This window comes from Corvus moneduloides, chromosome 18 (assembly GCF_009650955.1).
Source record: "Corvus moneduloides isolate bCorMon1 chromosome 18, bCorMon1.pri, whole genome shotgun sequence".
In the NCBI taxonomy this organism is placed as follows: domain Eukaryota; kingdom Metazoa; phylum Chordata; class Aves; order Passeriformes; family Corvidae; genus Corvus; species Corvus moneduloides.
Window position 1 is genome coordinate 10,138,510 of NC_045493.1, and position 25,566 is coordinate 10,164,075.

Sequence of the window (25,566 nt, forward strand, 5' to 3'; positions counted from 1 at the left end):
GGAGCTACTGGGAGCAGATGACCATAAACCAAGATTTATTTCATCCCTCCTACAAAAGGTTGCCCCCCTGTCTTAAATGATTCAATCTTTACAAACACTTCTCTCCTTTCTCCTTCCTGTCCTCACTGACCGAACACTGGGGTCAGTCTGCAGCAATCCCTGTCCGTTCTCCCAAGAAATCCTCCTTCTGCTGCTTCCTGCACTTGGAGAGGTGCTGTGATTGGATTAAATAAGAATTAACAGAGCAGATCCTATCACTTACTGTGCACGTACGAGTGTGAGTGCTGACAAGAACGCGACTTACTACAGCACAACCAAAATAACACAAAGAAGAAAAAAAACCACCCCACCTATTCTGAAACTTTCATAACCAAGTAGATCATGAAACTAATTCAGTAAAAAGCAGGCTTTTTCTATTTTTGGGTTTAAGCCTGATTCACATCATCATTCACTGAATTGAATCCATCAGTTGTACTTAAAAGGACATTCAGGGTCTCTTAAAGGGGAAAGATTAACAAAAATACTTCCACAATGGCTCTGACTTTTAATTTCCCAGGACAAGTTTATTCACAAAGTAAAAACAGCTAATAAAATGCATTTAAATTATCTTTTCCCAGATTCACAGTGAGAAACTCAGTTCTGCTTTTCCATAACGAAAACTAGAAGGTTGAGAATTAAAACTACATATTCCAAATCTCACAAGCCAGATAGATCTGCGAAGCTCCACAGATCATTAATATTAAAATTCCAAAGTATTGCAAAGTTCAGAATATCTTTCCTCCATTTCCCATGTCCAAGTCTCTTGGAAACCTCTAGGTCTTTTCTTTTACAAAAAAACCTAAGTGCTGTTCTTTTGGACATTGCAGTCCACTCCCATCCCAAGGATGAAAGACTCCACTCTGACATTTCCTCCCACTGCAGAAAAGATTAGCATTTCGTTAAATAAAGTGTCCATCCTATAAATAGCAGCATTTACAAGCACTTGTAAATCTCTAATTGCTCCTGCCAGCACAATTGCATAACAATCATCACCTGCCAGAACTTCACCCCCATGCAGCTGCAATAAAGACTAAAGAACTGCAATATTTTCAACCACCCTTTCCATTAAGTGCTGCCATCTCGGTACCACAATGAAAACTTTACACCTTGTATTTTGCTCTCCATGCTGCAAAGACTGGGCAGTTAAAATGGTAACAAGTTACAGAGCAGCAGCTTCAGTAATTCAAACTGGCCCCACAGAGGCCTTAACATTTATTTATTAAAGCGAAAATTCAATGTTAAATACACTGGTGTGTCCATGTAATGGTCATGAATTTAAGATCACATTCCTGATGTAGCAGGACAATCAGCTGAGACAGAGATTCAGGAAAACACCGTGAGGGTGGGGAGGCCCTGGCACAGGGTGCCCAGAGAAGCTGTGGCTGCCCCATCCCTGGAAGTGTCCAAGGCCAGGTTGGACGGGGCTTGGAGCACCCTGGGACAGTGGAAGGTATCCCTGCCCATGGCAAGGGTGGCACTGGAGGAGCTTTAAGGTCCCTCCCAACACAAACCAGTCTGTGAGTCTGTGATTAATTTATGGTAGAATAGGATTCAACAGCAAAATGCTCCTGTGTGTAACCAGGGCAGAATGCATCGTGATGGCTGTGGGGCACAGGGAGTCATCCTCCAAATTTCCTTGAATTTATGAGACAGAGATGTGTCTGGAGAGAATGATTTGGGGAAAAAATTACATGTAATAATCGGCTTCCACAGCTGCCAGTCCTTGCTATTTTCATAACAATGTCTGTCACACACAAAATGTAACCCAACAGGATTAATGTACAAAAGGGGCAGATTGCTCCAGTTATTTCTAGAAAACAGTTTCAGAATATCATCCTTTAGACAGGTCCAGTTTGCAACCATAGATTTATTACCAACTACCCATTTTTTGGGTATTCAGCTCCAAAAATTTCTGCACTGGGTTTTGGGAGCAATGACCACTGTTCTACAAACAATTCAGGCCAACTCCTTTTCTGTCAAGATCAGCTTCATCCAAGCCAGCTCTTGGTTGGGGATGTTCCTCTTTGTCCATCCTGTTCTACTCAAGAGATCCCTCAAGAGCACAGGGACTGCCAGAGCACGCTCGGCATTTCCTCTGACTGCACAACTGCCTCATTACACCCCAATCTCCCACAATTTCCTTCTCCCCAACCCTCTCATTGACAGTTTCACAGGTAACTCTTCTCCTTTCCCAGTTTCACAGAAGGCCTACTTTGTTTTGAAAGTTTCTTGAATCTCAGGTAGAAAAAAACCCCAACCAAAGGAAAATTACATTAAATGTTGATGAATCACCATTTTTTTGGTACCAGAAGCTACATATCCTCACCCTCCTGTGTGAATCACCTTTTACTTCCAGCATTCCACATGAGGGATTCCACCCAGCTCATTAGTGGGTGGGTATTTTCAGAAAGTCCAATTCTTTTGGCAGTTGAAATAGGGAATAAAAGCAAAACCCTGATTTCTGCCAGCTGAGGATGACATTCTGAAGAACAACATGAATTATGGGATAGGCTGAAGAGAGGCTAAAAGTCTGTTTGGGCAGCAGGTGGGTATTCCCAGCAGGCCTCAAAGTGCTGTTCTGTTTGCTTCTCTCATCAAATCTTTGCTTTTGTGGTCAGTTTCAACTCCTGCTAATGTTCTTTTAGGTTCCCTCCTTGCAAATGCTTTTAAACCACAAAACAAGACCTGCAAATAACCTCCCCATGAAGTTTAGCAGGAAAAAAAGACATTCCAGAAAAAACTGCACTGCGTGCCAGATGAAACATTAAAGATCAGGTTTGGCTACAAGCAAGAAAAACTGAGTATGGAACTGAAAAAAGAAAAAGAAGTCAAATTAAGGCTATTCCAGGAAGATATTTGGTTGTTTCAGGGAGGACTTTATTCTATCTGCAGCTCCCAAAGGTCAATGGGGTCACGTCCCGGACCCAGCAGAGGGTGGGTACTTGAATTTGCCATGTAGTAAATTTCTCCTCAAACCTTTTCAGAATCATCATTCCTCTGGTTAATTGTAACATGGTGGTCTTGTTGAAGGAAGCTTAACTTCACTTTTAACTGTATTTAAAATAAATTTCGGTTAGAGTTAAGATTTTCTTCACAGATTCTGAAGGAATGAGTTAAATCCCTGTCTGTGTCTTTTTCGTATCTTATGCTATACATCATGAATACGATGGAATTAATCAAAAGCTAATTTATTTATATGTCCTTTGAGTGTATGATCTCCATGACCTTGCTTTAAAAAGGTCCAATTTGGCTCATTATTGTTTCAGAAATACATCAAGCAGCTACTGATCCCTCTGACCCCAAGCAGGCAGTACCTTCCAAAGCCCCCAGAACTGAGGCAGGGCTGTGTTTCTCCAGAGGCTCCAGCTTTGAGTGGGAATGCTCTCATTTGGCAGGCACACCATGGACACAGCTGAAGGAGTGTAAGGAGATGGATGAGCCAGCTGCAGCACAGACAGAAATATGGGATTGAAAAACAACTTTGGCATTCTTCCATTTGATACTCCCCTACACAATACCACGCTCGGTACCATGTTTCAGCAGTAAAAGGAGCTTAGAGACCACCCACACCTGGAAATATTTACTGTAACTGTGCATATTTCTTGTCCTCTTGGCAGCAAGGGAAGACGAAGGACAACTGTCTGATCTCAGAGCTGACAGGACGTGGATATCACCACTGGGTTTTGTTTTACTCGCTGCTTTTAGAGCCACCAGCTGCTGCAAATGCTTTAAAAGCAGCAATGATATAATTGGGACCATTTTCTCCCGAAACAGTGGTGGAAGCTACTTGGACACTGACATTGGAACTCCCTGATGAGCAAAGGTGCAGTTAAAATAGCCCAGCAGTACAGGGCTGGCAGCCAGTGTGGGGACACCAAAGCTCATGTGAAGCGCAGGAGGTGCAGCACTCCCGTGGGAGATGGGGCTCGGCTGACCTGCTGAGGAATTCAAGTCAAAGGATCGAGTGAAGCAGATCCGTGGGCTTTGGTTTATTGAAAAAATCCACCTACTTGTTACAAAAATAGGCAAGTGCCTCCACAGCACTTTGAAGCCTTCAGAAATAAAGCTGACCCATGGCCCTGTGCCCCCAGGCAGGAATGCGGGGGACGGATCTTTTCACACAAACCCAGCCTCCGAAGGTCACTGTAACACAGAAATAGAATGAGGTGAGAAGACATTTCCTGCTTGCCTTCATGCACAGCAGGTGCTTTTGTGTCAGAAGGACAAAGCCTCTAATCCTCTGATCTGCCTCCTCAAATTCTAACAGGATTTCCAGTGCTGGAAAATGCATTTGTGGCCTGGCACAGTAAACCACCTTCAGAAAGTACAAGCAGCTTGAGCTGTTCTGTGATTGACATGGGGGCACCAGGACGAATTTATAAATGCTGAGCCTTTATACATTCATCTGAGTGTTGAAAAATTAATTAAGGTATTGCCATATGGAGAGAAAAAAAAGTGGTTTCATCCAGACTTTCCGAAAACTTGAGGCTACTGGCCTTGGAGCACAACCTTGAACACACAGAGATCACTTCAACAGTTTAACCATCTGGAGAAAATCTGAACCCATAAAACTGAAGGACAAAGGAAACAGAGCGATGGCATAGAAGACCAAAATCGTGACATTAAAAATTATATATGTGTATATATAGCTATGGTGACTAACACGTGTATTCGAGGGCTAAGAATTAACATTCCTTTGCTTCTGCAAAAACAAGAAAGCAGGTTTACAGTGCATTATTTTTATACCTGTACTTGTCCTGACGGACACCTTCGGAAGCTGCACAGTCGCCAGCAAAGACTCATTCACAAAGAACACGTGGCAGCTACTGATAAAATACTCAGAGCAGAGATGCTGCAATAGATTATGCTGCTCCTAAGCTTTCACCTGGACAAAAAGAAATCACAGGATCACAGACTGGCTCAGGCTGGAAGGGACTACAGAGGGTCAACTGGTCCCATCTTCCTGCTCAAGCAGGGTCATCCCAGAGCACATGGCAACGGTTCTGGAATAACTCCAGTGAGGGAGACTCCACAACCTCTCTGGGCGATCTGGGGAAAACTGTCACTGCACGTTCTCAATACGAATATTTGTGTACTGCTTCAGCTCTCACAGCTCTGCCATCCGATGTCTTCTCTGATGACTGATTTTCCACTTGCGATCTTAAAAAATCATATGCAAAAAGCTCAGTGTTCAACAGCTTTCGATTTGGCTGCTAATGACACATTTTCTGTCAAAACAGACAGCCAATACCGCGTCACAGCAATTTCTCCATTCAGTCCATCATTCCACCTTTCAGATATTTGATTAGTCAGAGCATAAGCACGTAGTCAAGCTCAGTCAACAAGCAACTACACTTGAGCCCAAAATACTTGTACCAGGCAGTGCTCTAGAAACAAACTGCAGCTTCATGGGAGAAAGACACTGATAAACAGGGGGTTGGACCAGGTGGTTCCCAGGAACAGATTATTCTGTTCCGTGAACAAATGAACAATTTCAAAGCCTGCTCCTCTGAATCGTAGCAACCTCTGCCCTGAAGATCAAGCCAGCAAAGCCGCAGCACGGCAGTACCCAGCTGGAGATAAGGATATCTCCCTGGTACTGCTGCAAGAGACAAGCACTGTGACAAGAGACTGGCAGAGCTGGCACTAATAAACAACACAACTCCGTCTCCCAGGCAGCACCTCCTCCCCCAGCTCTACAGCAGCAATTCAAGTGCTACACAGAAAAGATGATCCAACTTTGAACAAGAAAATTATTAACAGTATTAAACTGGATTAATTTTACTCCAGTTATGCCTTTCAGGATACTGATGGAGCCATTAAAATCATTCAGATCAAATGGACATGACCCTCAGATTTACAATTTCCACTCCCGTTTCATAAATAGTGAAAAAAGCATTGGACTAAGGAGAGATGAGTGGATCTATTCTGAGTCAAATAAAATATTGTTATAAAAGCCAAATACTTGGTGGCGTTTATCATTCCCTTGGCCAAAATCCCTTATGTCATCCCTTTGTTCTACAACACACTGACATACTGAGACATGAATCTTTTTGCCTCTCAGGTTGTTCCCAATGTTCCAACAGCTCTTTGATCTCTTCCTTGTGTACTGAACCCAGCATTAACTCGAGTAGGATACGGTGCTGCCTCCTGCCAGGCATCCATAAACTGCCCTGAGCTGCACACCCAGAAAAAACCTGCTCTGTCAACAATGTCTGACGTTGTGCCAGAGGAGCTACTGCCGCTGCCTTGATGATAAGGCTCCTCTTTTTCCTTCAGTGGGGACATCTGGCTTTTCACATATGCAGGAAATAGGGTTTTTTCCCCACTTAAATGCAAATGCCCACCTCAGAACCACTGGCTGGGTATTGCCAGCTTGTACACGTGTTCCTCTGGTTACCTGTGAGCAGGTCATTGTTATCAGCAACCCACAAAGGAGCTTCCTCTTCCCCCAAAGCCCCACGAACGGAACAGAGCTCAGAGGGTCGCGTGTGACTCTGAGGAGTCAGAGCAGTGACGCTGCATTTCTCCCCGTTTCTGAACAAAAGGATGTTTAAGCCAGGAACTCTGACAGCAACAAGCCTGCACAAGCATTGTACACTACCTTGTTCTTCAGAAACACAACATTATTCAGCAAAATCAAGGCCTGGAATGAATTATTGATAACACGTACACTATCTAGAAGCTTTATGAGCACTAAACAATCCCCTCCACCTCCCTACATGCTTGAGAAAGCACAGAAAGGGAAAAAATGTCTATTAATTGAAAGACAACAGTTCAGGCACTAAAAACATTAACGTATTTATTGAGGGGGGTGAAAGAAAAAGAAATAGCTGAAGCAGGAAAAACCAGCTCCGAAACCCAAATGGTGGCACCGGGAACCTGGGAGCACCTGGATGTGCACAAACACTCGTGTGGAACATCCCCACATCCAGCACAGGGACAGGGAGGCCCAGGGAACCCCAGGGGCTGCTCAAACCACACTCACAGCTTTGGCACAGAAGAGCATTTTTAACCACAAGTGAACCCCGGGGACTTTTTTACTTTCTGGGAAGTTTTAAGCACAGAGACCAGAGAGGCACTTTAACACATCAAAATGAAGACAGAAGAGTAACATAAAAGCACTTGAAACTCACGCTCCAATGTAGAGACCACCAACATTTTAAGGCAGGATAATAATGAACAGCTGACACAGGTGTATTTGCAGCTCACAAAAACGAGGAGGAATGGAAGATCACAGGTTTGTCCTCACCAGTTCATCCAGACCTGAGCGCCTCAGCACGAGCACTCACTTGCCCATGAGCAGCCAGACCAAGAACCTTCCCTCAAATTGCCCCCACCGAGCCACACTCACACCACAATTACAGCAGCCCTGGCACCTGATCCCAGTTTCTCTGGGTATATCCCAGGAAGGGATTTAGTAACCTGAGAATGATCTCACAGTGAATTTAGAAACACCTTTCTGAATTTATTACAAAGAAGGATCCTTTGACTTAAATCTGACTCAAAAGAAAACCAGGCTATACCGAGTTCTCCCAGCTCCCCACCTCATGCCTGTCCCCACAAAGCCACACAGTGAAGCACAACCAACTGATCCCACCATGATCACTGTTAACACTCTGGAAGGCATGAGACGTTCACCAGCCTCAAGAGGCACAGCAAGTCCTGCAGCTACTGAGCAATCTGCTTAGCCAACTCCCTCGCTGACCTTTTTGTTACAGATCTGCAAGTTCAAAGGGTGGCATAAAGCTGTCATAAAAACAGATAACTGGCACTGCATCCAGAATTTCTGCAGGGGGAATCCCACCTGAGCCAAATCAGTTACAGAACAGGAGCCATGCCAATCCAAGCAACTGAATGTGAAATGGCAAAGTTGGAAATTAAAGATCCACACGTCCAAACATCTTTCATGACACAGCAGCTGGTACAGGATGCTTCAGAAGCGACTTAGGCACAAAATCAAATGTCTTTTCATTTTCCAGTAATCTGTAGCTTTGAACTTGATGAGCCAACAGGAGACACCCGCTCAGTGAAAAAGATTGGGCAATTTTTTCGTTTTGTTTCACCACATATGAATCAACCAGCAAACCACGGACAAAAGGTCCATGTGAACTACCAGACACAAACTCTGCCCAGGAACTGCCCCGGTCAGCCTGATGAGTTCTCCTCCCCAAAGTCATCAGGTTCAAGAGCCAAAGTGTTCAAAAATCAGGATGAACAAAAAGCAGACAGACAGGATGGAAGAGCTCTGCCTGACCAAACCTGCCCAGTGCTCAGGCAGCGTGTGGCTCTGCAGCAAAGTGATAAACGCCACAGATTCTGAAGTCTAATAAAAGCCACTCCAGCCTACTACAAACACTGTCTTGCACATTGGTTTAGAGCCAATATTGGTTAAACAGTTATAAACAACCTTCTGTTAATTATATATCTTAAAATATACACTCATGCCTTAACAAGTTTTTCACTCCAGCCTTCTGTCCAGATGTGAGCAGGAGCAGAGCCATTGGATCAGCCACGGGCACTGTTTGCAGACAAGTTGTGGTGCTGACTCTCTCTGTGAGCAGCTACAATCTCGGGCTCTGGGAGCTCAGTTCAAATCCAGCTTTCCAGGGTTATTAGACAGGACATGACAGACACAAGAGCACAACCATTTCTAGAGTCAAGGTGAACAAAGATGGCAAAAGCTTTAACCTTAAAGTTACTGTTTTCAGCATTTTTAGAGTGGGAAAAGCTGTTAAATCAAAAATAAAATAAATTCAATGGAACTGAAACAAGAATTTTGGGGACAATCTGAAAAATATACTAACCTGCTCCCTACAGAGCCAAGCTTGTGAAAACACCATCTTAACCAGCCATAAATCTACAGTACAAAAAACCTGGATTCCAGATTAACTGCATTCTACATGGTGTGCAACAGTCCCATATCAACAAAGACAACACTCTGTGTGATCATTTCTTTACACATGTATCACACACACGCAGCACAAATAATCTCTGAAGAGTCTGCACGTGCTGATGTGGAAGCAATACTAAAACACATTCCAGTATTTAAGAGCAAATAAGAGAGAAAAGGCTCAGTGTTGTTTGTCAGAGGTGTCACTGGGGCCTAAGTTACAAATGTGCTTCAATAAAGTGCCTTTGGGATAGGAAAATATGTATTTCATCCTAAGCCTTCAGCCTCTCCATCATCTCCTTAGATTTCCTCCTTATGCATAAGCACCAACATGACAGTGACACTATTTAAGCAAATATTTCACATGAAGAACAGATTCAGACTGAGACCTACAGACATTTCCTGCATGTGACAACACAGGCTACAAGAAAACCTCTCCCTGTCCAAAACTAACCCTCTGTGCCCCGAGAGCGAGAGCGCAGGGAAAAGGATCCCATGGAATCTGCAAGCACTGCAGAAGCAAAAGGAAGCACAATTCCAATATGTTTAACGACTGAATTAGCATAATGCTCACGAGGCAGAAAGCAGCCTCCCTGACCTTCTTGAAATGCTGACCTGTAACTATTGATGAGCGTTTCCAATGGGTGCTGTGATTCATCCAGTTGAGGAAGGAGTCAAGGAAACATCATTGTCCTGTCAAGTGAGAGCAGGTCAGACACCTCTCCAGCAGCCTGCACATCCACACAGGAATAGGACTAAAACTGTACTTAGGAGAGACACAAAGACCTAAAGTTGTACTGGAGGCTCTGCTGTAATCAGAGTGATTTATTTAATCTCTCCTTCGCAGGCAGCAGCCACAGCGGCTGCAGTGATTTAATTATTTTTTAAAATATTAATTTTGTGAAGAACATTAACTGAACATTATGATGACTTGTAAGAAATGTGATACATAGATCCAAATGTTTTAGAAATATTTAATACTACTTGGCTAAATGAAGATATCTATTATAGAATCACAGAAGGGCTGGAAGGGACCTTAAAGCTCAACTCATTCCACCCCCTGCCATGGGCAGGGACAACTTCCACAAACCAGGTAGCTCCAAGCCCTGTCCAACCTAGCCTTGAACAGCTCCAGGGATGGGGCAGCCACAGCTTCTCTTGGACATAACTGTTACTGCAGGCTCAAACATGCAAAAAACCGACACTGCATCATGTTTACAGCAGGAACAGGATCGTATTTAGATAGCTCTGCAACCATCATGCTGCTGAAAACATTCTGATGGCAGATTACACTAATATTTGACATTCAGTAGTGCCAATACAGTAAGACACTGTTTGACAACAATAACAACAGTGACATTTCTGTAAGGTCCCCCAGTTAGGGAGCAAGCCAGCCGTGCTGCTCAGCTTCAGCAGAAAGGCCTGTTGTGCTCGTTTGGGTCAATGAAGAATTCCCAGTGTTCTCATGAAATATCAAACAGTTACAGTGACCAGAAATTCCAACTCTGTTTAAAACACGTCCTGGCTTTGCTGGGCTCGTTATGGATGAGGCAGCTTTGTCCATCGAAAGCCTTGTATGGTTGAACATACTCCCAGCAGATAAACATCCCTCCTAAATGTTGGCACAACTCCCTCCCTGCGAGGAGCCGCCCGTGCTAGGGCTGCACTGAGACAGCCAGGCCAAGCACGGGCTGAAGGCTGAGCTCATTAAAAGAGCAGAATAAAGACAAACTTCAAATTCCGCTCCTGTTTGTGCCTTTCAAAGTCTCACCAACACTGTAAAATAACGATCATCCTCATTTTATGACAGCAGGAATAACCAGTTTTAGAACTTGACATTTATTAACATCACTTGTTGAAAGGCATTGAAAGCACATATTTAACCAATACTGTGATTACAAAAACAGTCACTATGAAAATATAAACAGAAGAGGCCGCTGTGTATGGCAACAATGTTGCAGCACTAAAAGCACACACAAATCCTCCTATTTTCATGCACTTCACTAAAACACTGGCAGCTTCCTACCCCTGGAAACTACAAAGGCTAAAATGGTTCGTAACTACCAGAACCAAAGACAAACTAACAAAGCACAGCTTGAGCATCTTCACTTCCTCTCCTCCTCCCCAATGCACTAAACCCATGTAGTTCAGATTCAAACAACAAAATGCAGCTAACTTCTTTTTCTTCTCTCTTTGCCATCCATCTCCTCAGCATCCTGCAGCAGAGCTGGAGTTGCCCGTTTGGAGCACAGGCACTTCCCGGAGCTCCATACAGGAACTGGGTCAAGCCCGGAGCTGGAGTTAGCAGCCCACTCGGCTCCCGGCGATTCCCAGCCCCCAACCAAATGAAAGGGGTGTTTTGACCTGGAAACAAGCCTCAGATCTCCTCCCTGCCCACATTAAAGCTCATCTAATTGTGTACAGTAAGACAAGCCTTACTCCAAAGCTGCCCGTGCTGCAGCATCTCTCTTTGGAAGAGCTGCTGGAGCGCACACGCTTCTTCCCTCCAAGTGAAAACTGGGGAGATACCAAACCTCCGGCAACTGAATTATTTTTTTCTGCTCGTTACACCAGCCTAATGACCATCCTGACTCGTAATTACTACAATAGTAAGAAGCTTTCAGTTCTCACACTGCTGCAAGACCAACACTATCTCCTTTCAGGCAAGCAGCAGCTTTACTCTAGGCCAAAACTGAAGTTTTGGCACTTAATTCTGGTTAGAACTTTTAATGAACAGCTCTGTAAGTGGCTTTAGAGGAGTCCAGATCCCCCACCCCCAGCGTTTAAGTGTGTGCTCATTGGACATGACTCAACCACAAACAAGCAGTGTTTTGGATAATAACCCTCTGTGCCCTGGACTGCTCAAACTGCATCACCACAATCACACAACCCTCAGAAAACATTCATTTCCTCTCCTCAAGCGTGTTTTGTAGAGATGAAGAGCATAAAAAGAAAACTCAATTCCCATTGTCTCAACGTAAGTGTAAGGCATTCAGGAACAGCAAAAATATGTATTAATGATCTCCTATTTATATAGATGCACTGAAAAATATCCCCAAGCTGTTTGAAAGCTTCTTTGTTTGCAAAGTTCCAGCATTACATGTTCCCAGAACAAACCACAGACAGCGAGAACCAAGAAAATACATCTCCTTCATTTGAGAAAGGAATCTAAAGATAAAGTATGTGCCCAGAAACAGCTTAATTTTAAGAGTCTGAATTCTTTATGCCTAGGCCTGAGGAAAATCATCACCCAGTAGACTTAAATATCCTTTTGTGATCAGGTGCTCAGGTCATACCAATCATGAGAATAAAAGGGAAGCATTGGGGGTTTTTTTAAGCAATAGCTGCAAATAGATAAAACAGCCACCACACTAAATATAGTGTGTTTTGGCAACACTCAATATCCAGGTTTTCATAAGAATTTGGTTTTCCTGCCAGTTAACAGAACCCAAGACATGGAAAGTCCTCTTCACCCACAGAAGCCCTCTCAAGGCAAAGAGCAACTGACTTGCTCTGGATTTGTTACTCGTTAATTTTTGAATTATTCCTGGAACACAGCTTGAAAAGAATGGCCTGAGAGTTCAGAAGTTCGTGTATGTCCTTCAATCTCACTGAGAGTCAATGAAGGACAAGAGAACAGAGAACCAACTTCACTTCTAATCCAGCAAACAGAGCATCTCCTTGGAATCACAGATCTCACTGGAAGCACATATCCAGGCAACTCAACAGCCAATTCCTGGACATTTTTAGGAAAAGTCTGCACATCCAGCTGCCTAGGGCAGGTGCATCTCGAGTTTGTCAAGCATGAAGTCTTCTAGTTAAGCTGTTAAACCTACCAGGCTGTGGTCCCTCCAAGGAACATGATTAGGATTCAAGACTGGTTGCTGTGGAGAGAATTCCACAGCTCTCCCAACGCTATTATTCCGGTCTCTTTGGCTGCGAGCTCAAGACAACCACGCAGTGGTTTACACTACAAAGGCTACTTCCACAACCAGGGACTCATCATTTAAAGAGATTTCTGAAGCAAAAGCAAAAAGTCTATGGCTTTTGCCCTACAATGTCTTTGGGCGATTCCTACACACAAAACTAAAAACATTGCAACATTCCCAGGTTCCAGTCAGCCCTGTGCACCAAACACAAACCAGTGATACAGACTGGGCTCACAGCATCACCACAAGCCTCATGCCTGGGCTTGCAGGATTAAGCATTTATTTCAGTCTCACTTTTCCAAGCAGCCCATGGCACATAGCAGCATCTCCTGCTCTGTGAATGGCTCCGTAAAGGATTCACTGGAATGGTTCCTTCCTCCCCAAATGCTGCCTACTACTTGAGAATTGAACAAGCTGCACCCGCCCGAAGAAATAAATTTATAAAATCAACGAGCAGAAAAGCTGCAGCACTGCAAACCTCCCTATGACCAACAGCATCATGTACATTTAGCCAGCTAGGGAAGTGAAAGACTTCCAACTCATGCAAGAAAATGTCCCACTAAAAGAAACAGCTTGAAAATCAGGAAAGAACAGTGACATTACACATAAATGGATGCAGAACACTCCAATCTGCATTTAGACACACCCTTTTACTAGTCAAATTTTTCACTAACTACCCAGCACACGAGTCAGCATGACCAATGCATGTGCCAAAGGACACTTCCCCTGGATAGCGAACAGTGCCAAGTTACCAACTTCTTTGGAGTGTCAATTCGAGAAAACACACCATAGCTTAAAGAACTATCTTGATCTATGAAACTTCCCAATAAGAAACCAGTATAATTTTTAAACACACAGCAGCCAGGAGAAGTCACAACTGTAAGGTGTCCCTAACTGACATGCTCAAGAAAATCCTCTCCGACAGGATCGCGAGTCCTGTCCCTGATGGGCACAGCACTCCCCACAAGCAGCACTACACCAAAATTTTCAAGACTGTGGGAAGTATTCTTATCTCTGTTTACAAGCTCAAGGACAGACAAATCATATCAATTTGATTCTCATGTTACTTGGAAAACCTGCCAGAAGGGAGGAAGCTCCATGAGCAACGAACAAACACAGAGTAACCCCAGGGCAAGGACCAGGGAGGGAAGAGCAACACATTGCACACCACGGAGACTGAGCTCCTCTTTTACCCTACAGTAACCAAACACGTGCAAAAGAGAGGGCAGGTGACAGGACTGGTTTCAAAATTATCTAATAGCCAGAGAAACACAAGTGCTGAATGGAGCAGAGTCCACGACAACACCCAAGCGAAATCACAGAGCTGTGCAGAGTCGCAGGAGTGGGAATGCCTGAGCTCTCTGTCCACCTGGGACCTGCTGGTCAGGACTTGCTTCTTTCACATGTGGTCTGAATGTCACCTTGAGCACACAGGGCAGGAAGGGCTGGTTAACTTATGAAACACAAAGTCTGAAATTCCTGCTTTCAATAAAATCTATTTCCAAGTTGTAACTGTTTTTTTTTTTTCCTTTGGTAGAAATCAGGCACTTGGGGAAGCCTATTGCCACTGCCAGAGGAGTCTGCACACACAAGGGGCTCAGTTAACACCCAAGGTGATGGTGCTGCACATGGCTGAAAACAGAATTTAAAAAAAAAAAATATCCTGCAGCTACACAAAGCCTCAGTATGGCAGAGGGAAAAACTGCTTCATCATCAGCCATGGAAATTTTCTGAACCCCTGGTTATCTCGTCAGTCCAGAGCTGGGTGAGGAGGAGCACAGATGGGTACTGTGCCCTTTCTCCTGCCATGAGAGTGGCAGCTCCAGAACTGCAGCGTGAGCACAACCCTGGGGCTGGGGCCGTGCATGTCCTTTACTGCCACATATAAAATGAGACAGCAAAAAATGACAAACCAAAGTATTTGAGTTGGAAACAGTCCTAGACTTTGCCTCCTTTTACAGACTTTCCATACTGTGACACTCCAGAGTGACTTGGGTCTGTGTCTTCTATATACTGGGAAAGGAACATTGATCTTAGAATTAGCTCAGGGCATTGTCTGAACCAGAGGAGAAGTTTACACACCTATTTTCAATAAACTCTACACCTATCAAAAGGGAATTACAGGCTGTGAGGTTTATTTAAATAGGATTCCAACCTCCTTAACCACTCTGAAGGACAAAGGCTTTAGAGCTTTACTTGCTAATAAATATCCCCGGTAATTTTTACTGGAAAAGGCAGAGCATACAGTGAAGAAAATCCTAACCCAAAAAAAATACCCCAAAAAAGCCAAAAAACGGGGGAAAGTTTGTAAATTCTTGCAAGATTTTTTTTTTTTCTGAGAAAGTCTTTACCTGGATTAAGCTGCCAGGCAACTTTATTAGCATTTCTGCCACACACTGTCTGCTTCCCCGTCACACCCTGCCAACGTCACAGGAAAACAAAGAAAACTCCCATTTTCATGTGGTCGTTAGAAAGATGCAAATCCTTCTGGTTTGTGGAGGAGAGACAAGGAAAAGAAAATGCCATCAACCTTCAGCTCTGGCAAAAAGTACCTCAGAAGCAGCTGAACAACTTCCCAGTTACCCTGGAAACAGAGTTTACCCCTCAGCAGACGGGAAAATTGCCCGCAATTACCACCCTGGAGAAAAGCACCAGTTTGGACAAAACATCAATTTCTGTTTGCTGCAGCTCCTTTAATGTGATCCCGGTAATTCATCATGAGCAATACTGGATCTGGAATGGAATTCTATTACCAAACCCCAAAGACTCTGAGTTCTATTACCAGACATGTAGGTATAATCAAAGGTTAGGCTATCTCCTAATGGTACAGAAGAGCTCTGCCATCTGCCAAGTGTGATTTCCCCTAATCCCATTGCCCACACACAAATCAGAATCACCGGGATTACGCCACAGAAATAGAAGTCAAGTCAATACCTGAATCCACGGGATTAATCTCCCACCTCCAGACAGGAGAAAGGCAAGAACAGCAACAATGCTGTAGGCAGGCTCAGGAAGGCAAAGCTTTCCACCCGACTCCGAACAGCACCACACAGGAAATTCTGGGATTTCACTGATTAGCTTCATCCGTCCAGAATCCCGGTGCTGCTCCCTCCCGAATCTGAGCGCAGAACTCTGTGCAAATTCAGGGAACTGACCTCCACGTGATCTTTTGGACCAGCTATTTCCACCCAGAAGCAGCACTCCACGTCTCTCCACGCACATACAAACCGCTCGGATTTGGAGTTAGGAGGAAAAATTAACAAACGAGCTGCATATCACGAGAACAACACAAATCTGGCCATCCAAGTGCTTCCAAAACAAAAATATATACCCCTAGCAGGGGGGTTGGAATGAGATGAGCTCTAAGATCCTTTCCGAGCCAAACTATCCTGAGCTTCTACATACACGCGATGCCAACAAGCAAAGCTATGTGCATCTTCAATTAAAAAGAAGCAGCGTGATGACTTTAAACTGGCACTTCAAAGTAATTGTAACGAGCAGATAATATATTTCCTGAAATCCAAGGCATAAAAGAGTCACATTCCATTCTTGGCAATGCCTGAATCCCTCCTGCTCTGCCCAAGGAGCCGTCGCCCGGCTGTAAACCAGGGGGGAGAAGGGGGGAACATCTTTATTTGTCCATTTAAGACCTCCAAGCACATTATCATCCCTAATCCAGCGAGGAACAGATAATTGCAGCCCTCATGGATTACAAAATTACGCTCTAATCCTCAGAACCACCAGCACACCACCATCCACCAAAACCCACCTAACAACCCCTCCCCACCTCACACCGCTGAATTAGAACCACAGAACGGGGTTTTTTCGAGGGGGGTTTTTCCCCTCTTTCTAACACACGAGGACATGAGCCCTTGGCTCTGACGCAGTGAGAAAGAAGCAGCGAGGAGGTCCGGCACCAGGGCCAGGGGCCATGCGGGAGCAGCCACAGCACCGCCGGCACGGGACCCGCTCCCCGTTTCCCCGGGGCCGCGGAGGAGGAGGCCGAGGCACCCCCGGGGAAGCGGGGATGGGGTTCCCATGCCGGCCCTAAGGGTGAGCGAGCACTGTCCACCTTTGTCCCACCGCCGCCTCGCCCCTCACCGTGGCCTCACCAGCAGCACTTACCCAGCCAAACCACCGGCTGCTCCCTCGGCAAAACCGGGCGCCGGCTCCGCCGCACCGGGGAAGTTGCTTGAAGTGAAGTTGGGTGCGCAGCGGCCTTTCCCCCGCGGCGGCGGCGGCGGCGGCGGCGGAGGCGGCGGCGGCGGCGGAGGCGGCGGCGGCGGCGGCGAGCGGCGGCCGGGCACGGCCGGGGGGCGGGGCGGGGCGGGCAGGGGGCCGTCCCTCCGCGCTCCCCCGGAGCGAGGGGCTGCGGGAAGGCGGCGGGAAGGCGGCGGGAGGAGGGAATGTCCCGCCCCGGTGCCGGTCCGGCCCCTTCGCCCCGGCGGCCGCGGGGCCCCGCGGGAAGCGCCGCTGTTGCCATGGTGACCGCGCGGTGCGGGCCGTGGGCGGGGCTCCCCCCGCGCAGCGCGCTCGCGATTGGCTCCGCCCCGCTCCACCTGCTCCGAGGGGGACGCGGGTTCGAGTCCCGGCCCCTCCGTCCCGAGGGACAAGGGGTGGGTGTGGGTAGTGTTGGAAAAGGTGGGATATGTCAAGATTATCTTATTGTGTCCAGTTCTGGACAAGTGCAAGTAAAAAAAAAAAAGAGCTACTGGAGAGGGTCCAGCAGAGGCCACAAGGATAATGAGGGATCTGGAGCATCTCTGTGATGAGGAGAGACTGTGGGAGCTGGGCCTGGTCAGTCTGGAGAAGGGAAGGCTGAGACAGAACCTCATCAATCCATACAAACATCTCAAATCTTGTGCCAAAGAGGATGGTGCCAGACTATTTTCAGTGGTGCCCGGTGAAAAGGAGCAATAAACTGAAGCACAAAAAGTTCCACCTCAACTTGAGGAAGAACCTCTTTCCATGAGGATGGCAGAGCACTGGGACAGCTGCCCAGGGAGGGCGTGGAGTCTCCCTTTCTGGACACATTCCAAACCCACCTGGATGCATTCCTTTGTCACCTGCTTCAGGTGACCCTGCCTTGGCAGAGGGGTTGGACTGGATGATCTCCAGAGGGCCCTTCCCACCACAACTGTTCTGTGATTCTATGATTCTAATCAGTGGAACAGGCAGCAGCTGCATCCCTTAGTCAAGGACACCCTGAAACTATCAAGCTTTAAGGACCTAAATTAATTTGTTGATGTATGTTTATGTAAACATTGGTAAATTTCAAAGCCCATATATTCTATAGCTGAACTATGTTTGTTATAATAATAAAAATCACACCTACAGGTCAAAAAGACCCTGCCCAGGTGAAGACCCTTCCCCTGAGCATGTGGAGAAGCAACTTGTATGGAAATTATTGGCCAATCCTAATAAAGGATTGTGCTTGTAAAGTTACTAACTCTGAATTTCTGTGTATAAATAATAGCAGGAAAGTCTGGTGGGGTGTGCTGGATTTGAGGAACACACCAAGCACCCAGGCTGCACAATCCTGAAATAAAAAATCAATGTCTCTCTCAAGTGTGTCATTATTGGCTTGTCACACACCAGGTAAGAAATCCAATTTTGTGGCCACCAGTGGCAGCCCCTTGGCCACCACTGTCCTTCTGTCACCCTCAGGGCAGCACAACTGTGGAGCCCAGTCCAGGGAACATTGCCTCAGAGCAGGGAACATCAGAAAGGCAGCATTTCCCCTCAGACCATGGAGTGTTCCTCCTCAGTCCCCTCCTGAGGAATGGCACCGGAGTCACCGGATCCGCCTGCTGGCATCCTCTCCATGCCACAGCTGCCACAGTTCAAAAGCTCCAAATGCTGCTTTTTGTCATTACCAAAGGTGTGGTTCCCTGCTGAGGAGTCCAAAGTCGGCTCCGAGGTGAGGCCGTGACTCACGGCAGGAGGAAGGAGAGTGTGGATGATGGGCTGGCCACAGGCCAGGGTGATACCATGGCACATGGAAAACGCATCTCCATGTCCTCAGCCAGCTCTTGGCAGGACAGGGAAAGACCAGGCAGCTGGTCCTGTGTCCCTGCCCTCCATGGGGAACTCACTCATCTGCCTGTAACCAGCCCAAATCTCCTTCTGTTGCAGGCACGGGGGTCCTGAACCAGTGGGGCTGCTGGATCTCTCCGTGATCCATTCCAAGGGAGCCATACAGAGTCACTGTAGCTGCTCCTTAGCAGGTGCATGGATGGAAGCAAGAGGAAAGGTGTCAGCAGCAAAAACATCCAGCCCTGTAACAGCAGCAGGAATACGGAGCTTGCCTCGCCTCCTCTGTCCCCACCCACATCCCATGTAAATTAAGATCGCTTTCCCACAGCTTCCCCCCTTGCTCCCAAATCAGGATAATATAGGTGTTTTCCCCACCTTGGCAACCCTTTTATCTTCACCACACAAAGGAATCCCAATTCCATGACTCATTTGCCTTTTGCTTTTCTAGAAGCCAAGCCATAACCCATCCCCTCAGCCACCCTTCCCTGCCAGCACCTTCCCTGCACCTCCGGCGCAGAGGAGGGCGATCCATGACTTGGACCGGTGCCTCTGCAAGGAGGGTGTTCCTGCCTCTTACACCTCTTTGAAGCGGTTCTTGTTCCACCCATGGCTGGGAACCCCTGCTCCAGCACACGGGGCTCTCAGCAAGTCATAGAGAATGAGGAAAGTGCCTGATCAGTTATTGAGGAGCCGCTTAATGGCAGCTCCCTCCACAAAAACACCTCCACAGTGACAGAGTCAGAGAATTGGGCATGCCAGGCTCCGGAGGCTCCATAGCCCTGGGAGCTGCATTCAAATGGATGCTTCAAGAGAGCAGCCGTGTTCCCAAGGAGCTGCTGTCTTGTTTCCCGCTGTGTGAGGAGGAGCCTCAGCGGGTGCCTCTGTGAATTCCCCCAGGAGATGAGACCTGGGAGCTTCAAAGTGGCCACAGAAACTCGGGCTGGTTCAAGCTGCGGCAGGCCCGGGGCAGGAGCAGCTCCGGCGGGATGGCAGCGCTGCGGGGCAGTGCTGGGCACGGAGCAGGCCCGGGCCCGACCGGTGTGGGGCCGCAGGGGCCGGATCCTAAGCCTCTCCTGGCCCTTGTTGTCCTGGGGACACCCCGAACCTGTGGGAAAGGGAATGACTGTAGTGCGGGGCCAGCGCAGAGCGGGGAACTGTGGGACCGGCAGTGCTGCACGGGGAGACGAGAACCCCCCGGCCATCACAGCCCAGCCCTGGCACCAGGCAGGAGAATTGCCACCCCAGTGCCACCCCAGTGCTGCCACTCCCTTAGAATCATAGAATTATTTGGATTGGAAAAGCCCTCTGAGACCATTGAGTCCAGCTGTTCCCCCAGCACTGCCCAGGCCACCATGTTCCCAAGCTCCACATCGACACATCTGGTGGATCCCTCCAGGGATGGGAACTCCACCACCTCCCTGGGCAGCCTGTTCCAATGCCTGACAATCGTTTCTATGAAGAAATTTTCCACAATATCCAGTCTAACTCTCCCCTGGCACAGCTTGAAGCCGTTTCCTCTTGTTTTGTCCCTTGTTCCCTGGGAGCAGAGCCCGACTCCCTCCTGACTGCACCCTCCTGTCAGGAAGTTGTGGAGAGCCAGAAGGTCCCCCCTCGATCCTCCTTTTCTCCAGGCTGATCTCCCTCAGATGCTCCAGACCCTTTCTCAGTTCTGTTCCCTTCCCTGGACACACTCCAACACCCCCAGTGTGCGTCCTGCAGTGAGCAGAGGCCAAGGACATGACCTGGCATGTTTCACAGCCCTGGCTCCTGGAAAGGTTCTTCCCCTGTGCTCTGTCCCCACCTGAGACCCTACAGGAATCTTTCTCCCACTGAGTTTATCAGCACGTAGCAGAGCAGAGGTGACCCCAATAGGGGCAGAGTTAAATGCAGAGCCCTGGCCTCTCACCCCATGTATATGAATTAGGGCTGTAATTCCACCCTGCAGTGTGGCTGGCAATAGTGAACAGACACTGCCAGACCCATCTCACAGACATCTGAGCTTTGACCCTCTGTTTTATGACTTCACTGGAGCCATCAGTGGGATGACAAGCAGCAATATGCAGTGAAGGAGTGCCTGCACATGGAAAAGAATGACAAGCCCCGTATCTGTGAAGTTTCCATTCTTCAGATACAGTTTTCAAACAAAAGGCTCCACTCCTGTGATGAGTAATGCCACTGTTTCTCCTCTCCACCATACAATTAATTTCCAGGCTGGGATCTCTTCAGAATTGAGCAAAGAATGGCATAAACCGGGGAATATCAGGGAATGTTCCGTGCACCAGTGGGGCTGCTCTGGTGATTTAGCTCCTCTCACACAGTCTGTCAGTGCCCTGCAGTGGAGAAATGGGTTAATTGCAAATGGCACATGGACACTGCCCATGACACACCTGCACACCTGAGGGCAGGGACAAACACCGGAGGGTCACAGGCAGACCCCCCAGCCCCTGCTCTGTCTCGGCCCTGTCCCACCCCTGCCTGACTTCGGCAGGTGCGACAAGATCCCCTCCTTTGTTCCAGCCAGGAAAAGTCTCCGTCTCTTCCTGCTGAGCCAGTTGCTCCTGTTAGGAGACAAGGTGGAGGTTTATGCAAAAACAGCCCATCTGGGGCAGGGGGAGCACTGATCTTCCAGTGTTCCCCTGCTACCCTTCCCAGGCCCACGTGGTGTTGAAAGGCTCTGGCCCTCAGCAGGGAAGTACTTCAGTGTCTTGCCTTGCAACCTTCCACCAGGTAGCTTCTCCTACAAAAGCCAGAACTATTGGTGACAGCTCAGGATGGGCCTCAGGAGGAAACAGGCAGGAGCTCCCCACACACACCTCAGGCACTGAGCACTGCAGGAAGGTGCTCCACTGCCCACCACATATAATCTGCGTAAAGGAAAGCAGGAAATCCTCCCACTCCCCATCACCACCACAGCAGCTGTCCTTAAAAGCTCCTTTCCCACCTCTTCATGCTCATCCACCATGGAAATCAGTGCAGAGCTACACAGAGAGCAAGTGCCTGGCTCAGAGCACAGGGAGGGCACAGCCCTGGCACTGCCTTCCCAATAAAACCCCACTGGCCATGGGGCCCCATTGCTGCCTCTCCCATCCTCAAGTTTGACTCAGGAACAGGTCTGGGAGAAGGAAGGCAGGGGAGAGAGTCTTGATTTAAAGGGAAGAGTCTGTGAAACACACAGTCCTATGTCCTTGTGAAGGCTGAGCTCTGCCAGACCCTGGAAAAAGCATCTCCCCTCCAAGGGAGCCCAGGACCTGTGGGATTACACCGTGGTGTCCACACAATATTTCTCCCTCCAGAAAGGAGAAATTTGGGAAGGCAGAGACTGTCAAACCTCAGCTGCTGAAAGCAGCCATAGCCAAGAAACAAGGATAATTGAGCGTCAAATTTGTATGTATAATGCTCTCCAGTAGGAAGGAGTTGTTAGATTGCACCGTCACGGAGGTTTCAGTGCAACAGAGGGAAGAACCGGTGGGTGTGGGATTGTTGCCAGTTATATAATCCCTGGTGGTTTTGCCTGCACTGGTTTGGGTGAGGACATGGCCCCATCCCGATCTCAGTGCTATCAGCAACAGCACGTGGTCAGACTTGGGGGGCTGTGGGGAGAACAAAGGGATGCAGATTTCCTGGGAGTCTGCTTTTGTTTTCCCAAGCAGAAGAGTGACTCAGATTTCAGCGCACTCCTGTAACTCAGCCAACAACAACACGTCCTTAGTCACGGCGATAAAGCCGAGGATCTGTGTTCCATTTGCTGAACTAAAAAAAGCTCAAACTCATCCACCCAAGGGCCAGGTCAGTCACTAAACCAGACACTGCGCTGAACCCCAAGCTGAGCACAGTGACGACAGCATCTCCCTCCCCAAGAGCCTCACTGAACTCCTGGAAACTGCTCAGAAAATCCACTGAACCAGCACGGATAATCTCGGTGCTGCACTATCACAGAGAGCTCTCTGATAACTCCTAAGCACTCACATGTCATTCCAACACGGCTGCCAAAGCCTTGCAGAAATGCTTTCACTTCCTGAGAAATGCTCCAGGAAAAAGCACGGTACTTCCTTGTGCTTAAGGACCGGACTAACACATCCCTGTGCTGTTGTCTCCTGGATCTGAGCTCGTTTTTCATGGCTGTGAGGTACATCCACAGCTCATTGCAAATGCCAGAGCATGGATTGCTCCACCTCAGTCATTGCACTCAAAAATTGTGAGCAAAAGGAGAACTTAAACGGACAAAGGGAAGGTGTGATTGAATTTTAGGAAGAAATCCTTCTCTGTGGGAGTGGGGAGGCCCTGGCACAGGGTGCCCAGAGAAGCCGTGGCTGCCCCATCCCTGGAAGTGTCCAAGGGCAGGTTGGACAGAGCTTGGAGCAACCTGGGCTGGTGGAAGGTGTCCCTGCAAATGAGATGGACTTTAAGGTCCCTTCCAACCCAAACCACTCTGTGATGCCCTGAGGCTCCCAATCCCAGGCTAGCAAAATCCCTGTTGTAGAGTCCTCCAGCCCCCAGTGCTGCAGGGCTGGGTAGGAACCCAAGGCTGTCAGCCCTTTACCCTGCATCACTCAGGTGGTGGTGCCTGTGCAAACTGGGCCTCTCTGCAGGGTTTGCCCAGGCATTGCTACAGCTGTGGATCAGCCTTTGAATTTTCAGCTTCATTGTCCTTTGGAAAAGGCCTCTCTGAAATACGTGCTGGAGCACCTTAAGGCAGCAGAGGGAGCGTGGGGTGTTGCCAGGACAGCACCCACCTGGGCAGATGTTTGTGCCAGGACTCAGCATGTCCATTCATGCATGTTAACAAGGGCTATAAATACTCCAGGTCCTTCCCAGCTCCGGTGCCACGTGCCAGAGCCTGGCAGGAGGGTGTGTGAGGACAAGCACTCACAGCTGGGCTCACCAGCACAGCCCCCAGTGCCCCCCATCACAGCCAGCCCTGGGCACGGGCCACAGCCAAACTGGTTCATCTGCCACAGCAGCTCAGGAGCCAAAGGATTGGGCTCATGGAGCAGAGGATCAAAACAGAGCACAGAAAAAACTGGGGCTGCCACCACCCTTTGGAGGAGCTCTCATAATCCAACCCTGGCTGATGGTGAACATCTCCTGAAGAGCCCTTGTTGGCAAGGGGTGGGAATGGTTTCTCTTCCTGCACAGGAGAGAGCTGCTGCCTCTCTGGGGCTGCTTCACCAGCTGCTGTCTCCTGCCCTGCATGGAGGTGGCAATTGATGGAAATTTCCATGCACTTCAAAGCACAATCTCAGGATAGCTGCTTTTGTGAGAAACTATCCCAAGTTAAAAATTAATGAAATTCACTTTTAGGATCATTTACTTTCCTCCATCTGAACGGTAGGATTTTTGCCAGCCTCTCCGCACCAGAACAAAGAGCATTCCTGCTTTGGCACCTTGGGGATGTGGCCTCTGGTGATTAGGTTGCCAATTAATATCAGGTAATTAACACATTTGCAAGGGCTGGTTGAATCCCACCCTGACATTTTGCAAACTCTGCATGTTTGGGGAGTGTCTTCATCAGCTTTTGAAGTTCTGAGCTGTGAGCTTGCTGCAAACCTCAGCCTGCACTGGAAACTGGGGCTGGGCCATTAGAGCAAACATGCCTCAAGAAGCAAACATATTAAGGATTAATTAAATACCAGGATTTATTTAATTAAGCCTCTTCTCATAAGTATGTAGAGGCAGGAATCTGGAGCGAGCATCCAGCCTTCCTTGCACTGCCATTTTTAGAAATGCAGTTAAATTCTGTGCTGCTTAAAACACAACATTGGGGTGGATGTGGAGCCCTCCTGCCTCCAACAGCAGTGCAGGAACCCACACCACAGAAAGCTGCTTGGGGGCACCTCTTCCCCATTCCCACACACGACATCCCCCTTTGGAAGAGCACCCAAGGATCTTGTGGAGTCTAGAGGGGTGACAAGTGCCAGCCCTGAGCAGGGGCAGGCACCACAGGCAGCTTGTCCTCCTCATGTTTTTGATGAAAAACTTGTCCCTCCTGTTCCCTCCAAAAAAGGCACCGCAGCCCATCCTATCAGTGCCAGTTTAAAGGTCTGGAGATTGATCCAGGAAATGCTGAGATCAAGTCCAAGGTCATTTTGGGCACCGTTGCAGAATGCACTCCTTGACCTCCTGCACACTCCGGCTGGCAGCACAGGATCAGGTATAAACCATCACCACCATGTCCCAGCTCTGGGCTGCCCCATGCCAGGGCCCTCTGTCACCTCCCCATCTGCCCTGTCTGTGGCAGTTCACTCCATGCAGCACCAAGGACCTGGCCCAGCCCTTTTCCTCCTCTTCAATTGCTCTGTTTCACCATCAGTTTAAATTCTCTGCATTACAGGGGGGGTACAGCAAGAGGTAGGATGGAGGTGACAGTGCCAGCAGAGCCAAGGAGGTGTCACTGCCACACATCTGCCCAGAGGGACAGGGACAGGGTCAGCAAGGCTGGACAGAGAAGGCCAAGGCATGGGATGGGGCAAAGCAAAGACTGTGAGGGCAAGGAGGGTGCAAAAAGGAGCCCCAGGACCCCCAGGACAGGGGACACTCACCATGAGCAACAGAAGGCTCTGGAATCTGTGGAAATACAGAGCATTTTGGGCACTCCCTGCTCAGGGTATCCCTGTTTGCTGCCTTCCCAGGGACCGCGCAGCCGGAAAGAACCACCAGGATCTGATTGAA

General features: G+C 48.0%; 1 protein-coding gene across 4 annotated transcripts in view; it reads right to left on the bottom strand.

The window, feature by feature from the left end:
• KIAA1671 (KIAA1671 ortholog) overlaps nucleotides 1-17,104 on the bottom strand; it is a 65,808-nt gene extending 48,704 nt beyond the window's left edge. For 2 of the 4 annotated variants that reach the window (XM_032127505.1, XM_032127509.1), the window contains exons 1-2: nucleotides 4,050-4,156; nucleotides 3,354-3,482 (exon numbers count right to left, since the gene is read on the bottom strand). The gene's annotated coding sequence lies outside the window, so the exon portion shown is untranslated. Of the gene's footprint in view, nucleotides 1-3,353; nucleotides 3,483-4,049; nucleotides 4,157-9,547; nucleotides 9,614-16,986 lie in introns of those variants that run through there. The other 2 variants (XM_032127507.1, XM_032127508.1) reach the window with 2 other exon arrangements.
• Nucleotides 17,105-25,566: the final 8,462 nt, after the last annotated feature.